We start from the raw sequence: 12,400 nt of genomic DNA, 5'->3' as shown, positions 1-12,400 counted from the left end.
GGGCCCACTTACCCTATGGAGGGCAGTCTGCTTTACTCAAAGTCTATAGATTTAAATGTTCATCTCAGTCAAAAAACACCTTCACAGAAACAAGCATGTCAAACTCAAAGGCTAACACGGGCCAAATAAACAAGGTTTAAGTCAGTGGTTCCCAAACTTATTTGGCCTACCGCCCCTTTCCAGAAAAAATATTACTCAGCACCCCCTGGAAATTAATTTTTTTAAATTTTAATAGCAATTAAACAGAAAGATATATGCCCCCAAATGCACCTGTGGCCATCACTGTCCCCCTGGATCGCTGCAGTGCCCACCAGGGGGCGGTAGCGCCCATTTTGGGAATCACTGGTTTAAGTTGATGTGGGCCACAAAAAAACAAAAGCTTCAATTTTCGTAGAAACGTAGGTTTATTTCTATAGAGACATACTAAATACAAAGGGCTGAAATAAATGAGTAATCATTAGCATAAAATAATAGAATATTTTAATAAAAATTAACATTTTTTCTTGAACATTAACTTACCAGACACCGAATAACTGCACAAATTAATAAGCATAATGCAAATAAACCTATTTTTCTTGTTCTCCAAAAGTGAAATATTTCCTGTTGCACACACCAAACAAGTCAGTCCAAGACTAATAATGTGGCAATCGGCTGCTAAAATATTCACTGCCAGTATTAGTGGAGAGAAATGGTGTGCCTGTGCGTAAGGAAAATAAATGCAACATGATTATAGTAATCAGTCATTAGTGAACGTTGTAGTTCGTTATTAATAATTATGTATAACAGGATATTGTAAAAATTAAGTTATGAAATTTTTATTAAAATGTTTCTTACATACCGTTATATTGGCGGGGCTGCAAAACTATTCGTTGTAGGCTGCATGCAGCCCACTGGCCCCGAGTTTGACATGCTTGATCTAGAATAATGTTTGACCAAATATCTGAACACTATGGCCCAACCAAATAAATACATAAAATTACCCTTTGATGGATAATTTTGAGAGTCATCAAGATTTGCCTGGCTTTCTATCTGGAGCCCCAGTGAAAACAAGAAACAAAAAACTCCCTTACTTGAGACTAGACATGTTGGTGGGGGACATAGGGAGAAAGTGGAAGACACAAGAAAGCTTATTCTGAACTAGAAACAGTAAATACTGAATTACAGTTTACTTGTAAAATTTGTGTTACTCAATAATCTTAGTTAAATACAGATCCACATATAGGTTAATTTCTATTATAAGCAACAAAATATTTGTATGTTTACAAATCTGACTTCTAAAATAATTTACTTCACTACAATGCTTTGAATATAACTTGAGTAGCACCTAAACCCTCAATTGTAATTATTTTGATGTGATTTTCCCCCATTAGATATGAGGAATAGGCTCTAATATATTTCATATAGTATTACTGATAAGTGCTAAAGAAAAGCCTGTTGCATTAAGTTTCATTAAAAGTCAACAGATTCCAAATTTTATGTCATTCCTTCAAAGCAAAAGATGATGCACATTGATCACCATTTTGAACATAGTTTTTTTAAAAAATGAACATTACAAATCAACATATAACAGTAGTCAAATAAAAACACCATTTTTTCACAGAAATTGCTTGGGATGAGTAATGGTTTCCTCCTGACTTGACATTCACCTCTCTATAAAGGAACGCATTTTTTAAAAAATCACGATTTTACTTTTTGTTCTATGAGACAGCCAGGCAAAAGAAAAGTAATATAAGTCTTTCACTTTATGTGAGTCACATTTCACTGTAAGTACAGAGCAGATTTTGCCAGTAAAAAATGACATTAAATATGTCATTCACTGTTCAGTAGCAATGACCCAATTATACACAACCATTCTATGTTAAAAAAAAAACTCTGTGCTTAATAAAATATGCAAGAACCCTGGCGTCCTGATAATGCATCCTGTGACAGCTTCAGAAAGCCAGGAAGGGCTGAGGCTGTGAAAAAAAAATGTCAGAGATAACACTGAAGGTGTCAGAAGACATTCAGGGTAGAGTTATAAGGATATTCTCTGCAGCGACACTCCCAGCCCCACTCAGCTTCATCAGACGGTAATTTTCTCAAGGCCTTGTAAACTTTAATGGCAGCATTAAATATTTAATTTTACATTTACAGCATGAGATTCCCTCCTACCATTTTAGCATTTAGATGTCTCTATACAATCAAGAAATCTGAATTTTTCAGTATAAACAAGGTTACATAAAACAGTATTCAACTCTTTTAAAACTCAAATTTTCCAAATGCAGTGAACATTTTCTTGGAGGACGGGTTTTAATTTTATCTAGTGTTTTACCATATTCTTTCCTTCAATTTAATGACTTCAAATCCTGTATTCTTAATTAATCCTGAATTAAAACTGTATACTTAATCCTGTATAAAAAAACACATTGATATTTCAGCATTAATTTCGTTGTTAGTCATTGACAGAAAGAAAAAGAAGCTGTGTATAAAAGCTGGCTACATTTACCACTTAGGAGGGTTGAGAGCTTATATTGATTGAGCACTCAATATGTTTCCAAATGGTGCAAAGAACTTCACTTCATTGTTTTATTTAATATTTGTAACAACTTTGTGATAGTGCCATCTGCATTTGAAAAAGTCAAATAAGGTGTGTGAAGGATAAGTTGTAAAGAGTCACACAGAAGACCTAGGCTTGAACTTGGTCTTGTCCATGGCCAAGTCCCTGTTCTAAATCAGTCTGCTGTCTCTTTGTGTTAAGGAATGAAATGACATGAAACAAGCAAGTATTGTCCATCTTCTTGGATTAGGATTATGTAATAAGGAGAAAAAGGTTAAATCTCTCACTTAATTTAAAATAGCCAAGCCTATTCTAAGTACAATGTCACATAGATTCCATCACATCTGCCAGTGGGGATTTGGCAATGACGTGTATGTTTGTTTTCTTTGACATACTTGCTAAGAATCTGGAGTGTTTCTATGTCTCTATATTCTTACTTTCCAACTAATATGGTAAGCCAGAATTCTCTACATAAAAAAACACAACCTCTCTAATTACTCCTACAATTCACTTAACCTAGAGTACTGTAAGATATCTCTACAACCATAAAATAAGTAAAAATAAATTGTAAGCTAGCCAATGGAAACTAAAATTCAACATGCTCAGGGTTTATTACTACTTCATCAACAGTGACTATTAGAAACAGGCTCAGCTTTAATAATGTAAACATAAAAATTAGGTTCAAGACTTAAAACTATAAATAAATTATTTTATTCTGTATTCTGTATTCTTAATGTTTCTGCTTTGAAGACTAAAAGTAACACAACACCTCTTCATTTAACATGTTTCTGTAATTGGAATATTTTGCTGATTTAACTTAATTCATTTTACTGAGTGGCCTCTAGAAGATTTAAATTTCATGAAAGCATGTGTAGTTTAGAATTTATAAAAATCATGGTTAGGCAAGTTACATATAATTAAATGTTTTTTTCTTGAAATTTATTGTCCTGTGAGTAGAGCAAAAGAAAGTTCTGCAATACTATTTCAGTTTTCAGTTATAAATAAAAAAAAATAGGTAAAAAAAAAACTGATATATCACGCTGATTGCATATGGAGTATTGATTAGAAAGAAGCAGAAGTAGAAATAGACTGATTGATAAGAAAATGATTACATTTGCCTAGTTGTAAGAGGAGTTACATCATTTATCTTCATCTCAAAAGATGAGAAGTTGATGGCTTAAACTTACAGAAAATTTCAGAAGTAGAACTGACAGTTTCATGTCAGGTTACATACGGAAGATGAAGGAGATAGATATATCAGGACTAACTCCTTAGTTTCTAGCATGAGCAACTGGATAAATGTAGATTCCATAAGCAAAGAAGATAGAAGAAATGTCAGGAATTCAATTTGGGGAATAGCAAGTTTGAGATAGGTACACGAAAAGGTGCTCAACATCACTAGTCACCAGAAAAATGCAAATCAAAACCACAATGAGATATCACCTCACCCCTTTTAGAATGGCTACTATCAAAAAGACAAGAAATAACAAGTGTTTATGAGGATGTGGAGAAAAGGGAACCCTTGTGCCCTGTTGGTGGGATTGTAAATTGGTACAGCCACGCCCTAACCGGTTTGGCTCAGTGGATAGAGTGTCGGCCTGCAGACTGAAAGGTCCCAGGTTCGATACTGGTCAAGGGCATGTACCTTGGTTGTGGGCACATTCCCAGTAAGGGGCGTGCAGGAAGAGGCTGATCAATGTTTCTCTCTCATCGATGTTTCTAACTCTCTATCCCTTTCCCTTCTTCTATCAATAAAATATATATATTTTTAAAAGCTTAAAAAAATAGGTACAGCCACTATGGAAAACAGTATGGAGGTCCCTCAAAATATTAAAAGTTGAATTACTTATGATCTAGCAATTCCACTTCTGGATATTTATCCTAAGGAAATAAAACACTAATATATCCTATATAATAAAAGGGCAATATGCAAATTGACCCTAACAGCAGAACGACTGGGAATGACCTGTCACTATGACACACACTGACCACCTGGGGGCAGATGCTCAATGCAGGAGCTGCCCCCTGGTGGTCAGTGAGCTCCCACAGGAGGAGCTCTGCTCAGCCACAAGCCAGGCTGAAGACTGCCAACAGAGCGGTGGTGGTGGGAGCCTCTCCTGCCTCCTCAGCAGCGCTAAGGATGTCCGACTGCAGCTTAGGCCTGCTTCCCGCTGGCAAGTGGACATCCCTCGAGGGCTCCCAGGCTGCCAGAGGGATGTCTGACTGCTAGCTTAGGCCCGATCCCCCGGGGAGCAGGCCTAAGCCAGCAGGTGGACATCCCCCAAGGGGTCCCAGACTGCAAGAGGGCACAGGCCGGGCTAAGGGACCCCCCCGAGTGCACAAATTTTTGTGCACCAGGCCTCTAGTATATATATAAAGAGCCAGGGTCCGTAACTTCCAAAACGACTGAAGGGACAACCAAAAGCCAGGCTGCATGCACAGCAGGCTCAGGTGGGCGGGGACTGGTGAGTGGGCTGAACTGCTGACCTCTCAGCGATAGAGAGAGGTGGGGCTGATCAGCAGCCAGGTCTCTCTTTCTCTCCAAGAGGTCAGCAGTTCAGCCTGCTTGCCAGCAGCCTGGGGCGGCTGCTGATCAGCCCCACCTCTCTGACCAGGCCAGGATATAGGCCCAGAGATGCTGACTGGCATAGAAACTATAATATGCTAATTGGACCGGGTCAACTGGCCATCATCTGGATGTCCGACTTCCAGACAAAGCCATGGTGGTGGGGGCTGAAGCAGAGGCAATCAGAACCAAATCTGGGTGAACTGCGAGGAGCCAATGGCTGCCTAGGAGGCGGAGCTTTTGACGCTGACTGGCATAGATAACGACCAATCAGAACCTAATCTGAGTGAACTGCGAAGGCAGACCCTAAGGTGGGGGCTAAGGAGGGTTTTAAGGGCAACAGCTGTTTGGTGTAAGGTGTAAGAAAGTGGTTCAATTTTTTAATGACTGGTTTGGCAGTATAGTGCATATGGCTGGCTATCAGTCCAGATATAGGGATTATGTATTTTTGTCTGCCAAGAGCATCTCCTCCTGCTGAAAAAGGCTTTCTCCCCCTGCTTCCATTTAAGCAATCCTATCCTATATAATCTATCTATACTAATAAAAGGGTAATATTCTAATCAGACCAGGTCAACCGCCCATCTTCCAGATGTCCGACTTCCTTCCAGTCAAAGCCATGGTGGTGGGGGCTGAGGCAGAGGCAGTTAGGGGCGATCAGGCCTGCAGGGGAGGGCAGTTGGGGGCGAGATAAGGCCGGCAGGGGAGGGCAGTTAAGGGTGATCAGGCAGGCAGAGGCATTTAGGGGCAATCAGCTTGGCAGGGGAGAGCAGTTAGGGGCAAGATCAGGCTGGCAGGAGAGGGCAGTTAGTAGCAATCAGGCAAGCATAGGCAGTTAGGGGCAATCAAGCAAGCAGGCAAAGAGGTTAGGGCAATCAGACAGGCAGAGGGGTTAGGAGCAATCAGACAGGCAGGCAGAGGCAGTTAGGGGCAATCAGGCAGGCAGGCAGGTGAGCAGTTAGGAGCCAGTGGTCCCAGATTGCGAGAGGGATGTCTGACTGCTGGTTTAGGCCCGATCCCGATTGGAGAGGGTGCAGGCTGGGCTGAGGGTCCCCGATTGGAGAGTGTGCAGGCTGGACTGAGGGACCCCCTCCCCAATGCATGAATTTTGTGCACCAGGCCACTAGTCTCTTATATAAAAGGCCCATGGCCATCACGCCATAACACCATCATGACCAAATGAGCAGCGGCTCTCACGGCAGGCAGGGAGGGGCGCAAGCTACTTGCGGCAGAGAGCTATGAGCGGTGGAGAGCTACTAGCAGCAGAGAGCTATGAGCGATGGAGAGCTTCTAGCGGTGGAGAGTCACAAGCAGCGGAGTGCTACAACTGGTGGAGAGTGGAGCAGCAAGCTACAAGCAGCAATGGGAGAGGCAGCCAGCTGAGGCAAGTGGAAGCGAGCTACTCGTGCGCACTGGGTCTCCAGTTTGAAAATATATCTGCACCTCCATGTTCACTGAAGCATTATGTACAACTAGAGGCCCAGTTCACGAAAATTGCGCAAGGGGCTCAGTCCTCACAGCCCCGGCTGCCTCGGCTGGCCCTTGCAGCCCTGGCTTTGTCCGGAAGGTCGTCCGGAAGGATGTCTGGACGGTCTTTCTACTGTTCGGTCTAATTAGCATATTAGCTCTTTATTATATAGGATAGCCAAGATATAAAAACAACCTAAGTATCCACCATGGATGGGTATGTTTTTTTAAGTAGATATGCAATGGAATATTACCCATCAAAAAAAATGAAATCTTGCCATTTGCAACAACATAGACAAATCTTGAGGGCATAATGCTAATTAAAATAAGTCAAAAGGAGAAAGACAAATTCCATATAATCTTACTTATATGTGGTCTAAAAAAACAAACAAACTGAGCTCATAAGAGAACATATTGGTGGTTGCCAGAAGTGAGGGTAGGGGTTGAGTGAAATGAGTGCAAGGCATCATTTAATAAAATAAATAAGTCATGGGATGTAATGTTCAGCATAGTGACCATATCTAGTAATATGGTATTGTACACTTAACTACTAAGAGAGTAGATCTTAAATGTTCTCTTCAGAAGAATAAATTGCAATTTTGTGTGATGATGGATGTTAACTCGACTTATTGTGGTGATCATTTTGCAATGTATAAAAATATTGCTTGTTATGCTGCATACCTGAAACTAAAACAATGGTATATGTCCATTATGTCTCAATTTTTTAAATAAAAAAATACAACATATTTCAACTAGTTTACGAGAAATTTTGTAAAACAGGAAATAAAATTTTTAATAAAAAGCCTAGATTTAAAAAAAAATGTAATTTTGGGTTTTTAGTATGAACCTTCAGGTAAAATCATAGTGTTCATCCTAATAAGAAATTGTAAACTTTACATTCAGTCCCCAACTTACAATGGTTCAGCTGAGGATTTTTCAGTGCTGTGATAGTAGAAGCCATAATCTGAATATTAGTCTTTTCCCAGGCTGGCAATATGTATGTGAGACTCTCTCGTGATGCTGGACATTGGCAGCGAGATGCCATTCCCAGTCAGCCTCGTATCACGAGGGTAAAAAACCGATATTCTATAGTGTAGTCATTGTGTTAGATTCCTTTGCCCAACTGTAGGCTAATGTTCTAAGCACGTTTAAGCCAGGCTGGGTAAGCTACGATATTTGGTAGGTTAGGTGTATTAAATACATTTTTGACTCATGACATTTTTAACTTGTGAAGGGTTTCTTGGGATGTAACCCCATCGACAGGCAAGGAGCATCCATATATTGTCAGTACTAATAAATATATTCTAATCAAAATATTCACATAAGAATAAACATATAACTACCTCTGAGAATGGTATTCATTAGTTTTAATTTTATGATATTCTGTTACTTTTTAAAATGTGTGAGTTAAAGCTAATTTAAAAATGGAACACAAAAACTAAAGAATCAGTGATATATATATAATGAGAAAACTGTGATGTGTATAATAAAAAATCAATCCATTAATAGAAATATTGAGACATTACTGGGCTTTAAGCAATCCAGAGTGATGTGGATGTTAGATTTAATACTCTACTGTTCATTCTCTTTATATTTTATGAGAGACATTAGCTGTGATAATAGGCAGCAGTCTGCAGAGTTAGGAAAGTTGGGGAGAGATCTTAATATTTTGTCACTAAACTTGGGTATATTAAAATGTCAAACATGACTTTCTGGATTATTCTCTGTGATTACTGAAATCTGATAAAATTAAAATGAAGGTTTATGTCACTTATTAATGACATCTTAGTTTTCCTATCCAATGGAGTATATTGTGGGATTTTATAGGATCAACTAGTCCTTAAACAGAACTCTTCCGAAATAAATTTACATGGGTAAGATTATTCTTATTCAGAAGATACTGCTCTTACTTCTAAGATATGCTTTGAACACTATTTGGTTTTCTATGGTTGACAAATACAAAAGAAAAATCGGAAAAATTTTAAATTCTTGTTTAAAACCGCAAGCATAAAAATAAAGCTAACCATACCTGAATAATCATCAAAAGGAAAAATAAGTAAATAAATAAAAAGGAACATTTCAAATATCATGCTGAATTAAAGGAGGAAAAATAATGTCTTTTCAATAAATGATGATGAGGCAATAAAAATACATTTATGGTAAAAAATGAATCTTGACTCCTATCTCATTCCATACCCCAAAATGAATTTGCGGTGGCTAATGGACCTGTATGTAAACCTAAAACGATAAAGCTTCTGGAAAAAGTGTAAGCGAATATCTTTACAACCGAATATCTGCACATTCAAAATTTCAATGTGTTGATTTAAAAAAAACAAAACAAACTAACTCCAAGAATCTACTGCTCTTCTTTCCCAAATTAAAAGCAACAAGATCTATAGCAATATGGCACTAAGGTGGATACCATATATAGAACCAAAAATTGTAACTGTACTTTACTATGAAGCAAAAAAGACTCCAGCAATTTCAGATAGGTTTGAAATTCAACACAGACAAAGGGAAGGACCCTAGAAAAATAAATGGACATCTCCTTCCATGAAAACCTCCAATACAGAGAGAGAGGGCTCAGGGTAGACTAGGGAGAGTGGTGATTGGATAAAAAGAGGAAACAAACTATGGATGTCCCTTTACTTATGATGGTGTCCCATCCAGATAAACTCATTATAAGTTGAAAAAATGTAGTAAGTTGAAAATGCATTTAATACACCTAACCTGCCAAACTTACTAGCTTAGCCTACCTACCTTAAACATATTCAGAACACTGATATTAGTCTACAGTTGGACAAAATCATCTCACTTCCACAGCCCAGCTTTACAGGAGAATATTGTACCACACATACTGCTAGCCTGGGAATAGATCAAAACTCGAAGTAAAGTTTCTACTGAGTGTACCCGCTTTCACACCATCAAAAAGTCGAAACATCATAAGATGAACTATGAACTGCCTATACATCAGTTTCCCACAGTATCTGTTCCCAGTTTGTTGTTTATTCGACTATTTGCTGGTAGCCACATTCCAGCTCCTTTCTATTCTGCGTTATATCTCAAGGCACTGGATAACCTACAAATTACATTTCTAAGACTCTCTCATGCTGGATCAGTTTAGGTTCTGCCAATAGAAAGCGTAAGGAGTAGAAGTGGGAGAAAGAAACTTCTCTTCATTTGTCCTTGCCCAGTGGTGTACCTGTCAGTCTGGGTTGTCAGCAGCGCATGGCCGGAGACCTGAGTAGCCTTTGAAGTTTCTGCAGAATATCAGTGGATTTGGGCAGCAGAACGGCTCTTGGACTCTGGTTTACTCTCCTTCTCCTTCTTTACCCCAATAAAATAAAAAGGGCTTCCAATAGCTATCTATATCGGGGATCCATCAACTTCTTTCTTTCTCCAAACCTCTCAAATATTTTGTTGTAATTCTCTATATTTGTTTGCAATATTTATAATGGTTTTTGTCTTCCGGCATGGGTGATTAGTGATACACTGAGAGATTTTCATGAAAGGTTACTCTTGTGTATTTGGGAGGAAACAGGATGGCATTTTTTTTTAGCTAAATTAAAGTGATATCATAAATACATTAGAATGGGGGAGAGAAAATAACCCAGCACAGCTGTGACATCCTCTACTTTTTTCTTCATCCTAGGAAAAGTCTTTCCTTACTTTCCATTTTTAAGGGAGGTGGTAAAAGAAACAATGGGAGATAAAATCAATTGCTGATAGAATCTATCTGAATGACCACCACTACTCAGTTCCCTCATTTTCAAAATGGGCACAATACTAAAACTTACTTCATAGAGTTGTTACAAGATTTAAATGGGTTAATGCAAATAAGGTACTTAGTAAAGGCCCTAAAATAAAGAAAGAAGTAGTAGTATTAGGAGCAAAAGTTTCACTAGTACTTTTGAGTGGTGGCCACTCAGATTTCTGACCTAAGAACTGTGAGATAATAAATGAAAATTGTTTTTTGTTGGGTATTTTGTTTGTTTGTTTTGTTTTTTTAAATGTATTTTTATTAACTTCAGAGAGGAAGGGAGAGGGAGAAAGATAGAAACATCAATGATGAGAGAGAATCACCGACTGGTTGCCTTCTGCACACCCTCCAACTGGGAATCAATCCTGCAACCGGGCACGTGCTCTTGACCGGAATCGAACCTGGGAACCTTCAGTCCGCAGGCCAACAGCTCTGTCCACTGAGCCAAACTGGCTAGGGCTGAAAATTATTTTAAGCTACTACATTTATGATAAATTGTTGTATTAATTTCTAATAACTTCCTATCTGGTTATCATGAAACCATGTTATACTTGCAAGTCTAGAATCAATTTTTTTTAAGTATAAATAAAGGCTCCTTCTAGAATACACCTTTGTTTACATCATTTTACTTCACTGAATCCCCATTATCCTCAAGAAAATGTCTCTATTTTTTTAAATCTCTAATATGATACAATCATTTAATATCAAGCTAAGATCAAAGATTTTGTAAATGACAGGTCTAGAACCAATTCATAGCTCTACCATAGTATTGTGTTACTAAACAAGGTCCTTAACATTCTAACCATCAGATTCTTTGTCGTTTTCAAAGGCAGGTCAAAAATTGGTATACTATTGGCCAACTTCTAGCTGAGGATTTGTTTTCCTTGGTGGGCAGAAAGTTTTAGTATATTTTTAAATCGTTAATGGCTTTTAGGCAGGTCACACATTCTATGATTCACTACAACCCCCATTAATTCCTCTTATCTGAATCCCTTATCATATTTCCCATTACTATCAGACTCTTAAAATAATTTGATTATGCTATATCTGACCAAGAACTTCAAACAATAGAATTCAGTGAACTTGAGAAAGAATCTAAAATTTAAGGGATTTGAAGAGGAAGAGATGAAGCTGAGCACGAATAGCCAAAACACTCAGACAAAATCAAGAGGACTGATAACTGTACTAAAGAATTATATAGCATTACCAGTGCTGAGCTGTAAAGATGAAGTATACCTTTGTAAATTAACAACAGTACAAACAATTTCAATCAACCATACTAGGGAAAATTCTGAACTATCTTTCTCTCTAGAAATAATAATACAATAAAATTACTAGAATATAATTAAAAGTGATCAATGAATATACAGTGAAAATGCATAAATATATTATCTCTGGGGTATTGTGGGGCTGGGTGGAAATAGTAAAGATATTAAGAAAAAGAAACCTCATAGACACAGACAACAGTACAGTGATTACCAGAGGGAAGGGTGGGTGGTGGGAGGTAGAAGAGAGTATTGGTGGCGGGGGGTGTAAATGGTGATGGAAGGAGACTTGACTTGGGATGGTGAACACACAGTATACAGATGGTGTATTATAGAATTGTACACCTGAAATGTATATAATTTTATTAATCAATGTCACCCCAATAAATTCAATAAAAAAGACAAAAATAATGATGGATAAAAAAGTGAGGAAAAATATTATTTCTGTGCTTGGGTTGGCTCTCATATAAGGTCTATATAATTAATGAGGGGTCGCAACATAGGAAATGTTTCCCAAGGACAGAACAAACCTAAGCTGCATTGAAAGTCATTGTGGAAAAAAAAATTATGATGATGATGCCAATATTTGGATGCATAAAAGTATTTCCCTTTATGCCTTAGTCATTTTTACCCTTGACCTTTATCCATAAAACACCATAAGTATTAACACTGGCAGTTGATTCATTTATTTAGAAATAAAAATATGTTATTTAGGAGAAACTGTCAATCAGTAGGCAAAAGAAAAATGATATGCAATTATACCCCCTTATTCTAAATGCCTTGGGAAATAGTAATGTTAACCATTCTTT

This window comes from Myotis lucifugus, unplaced genomic scaffold (genome assembly GCF_000147115.1).
Source record: "Myotis lucifugus unplaced genomic scaffold, Myoluc2.0 scaffold_1, whole genome shotgun sequence".
Taxonomy (NCBI): domain Eukaryota; kingdom Metazoa; phylum Chordata; class Mammalia; order Chiroptera; family Vespertilionidae; genus Myotis; species Myotis lucifugus.
Note: the sequence above shows the minus strand (reverse complement) of the source record.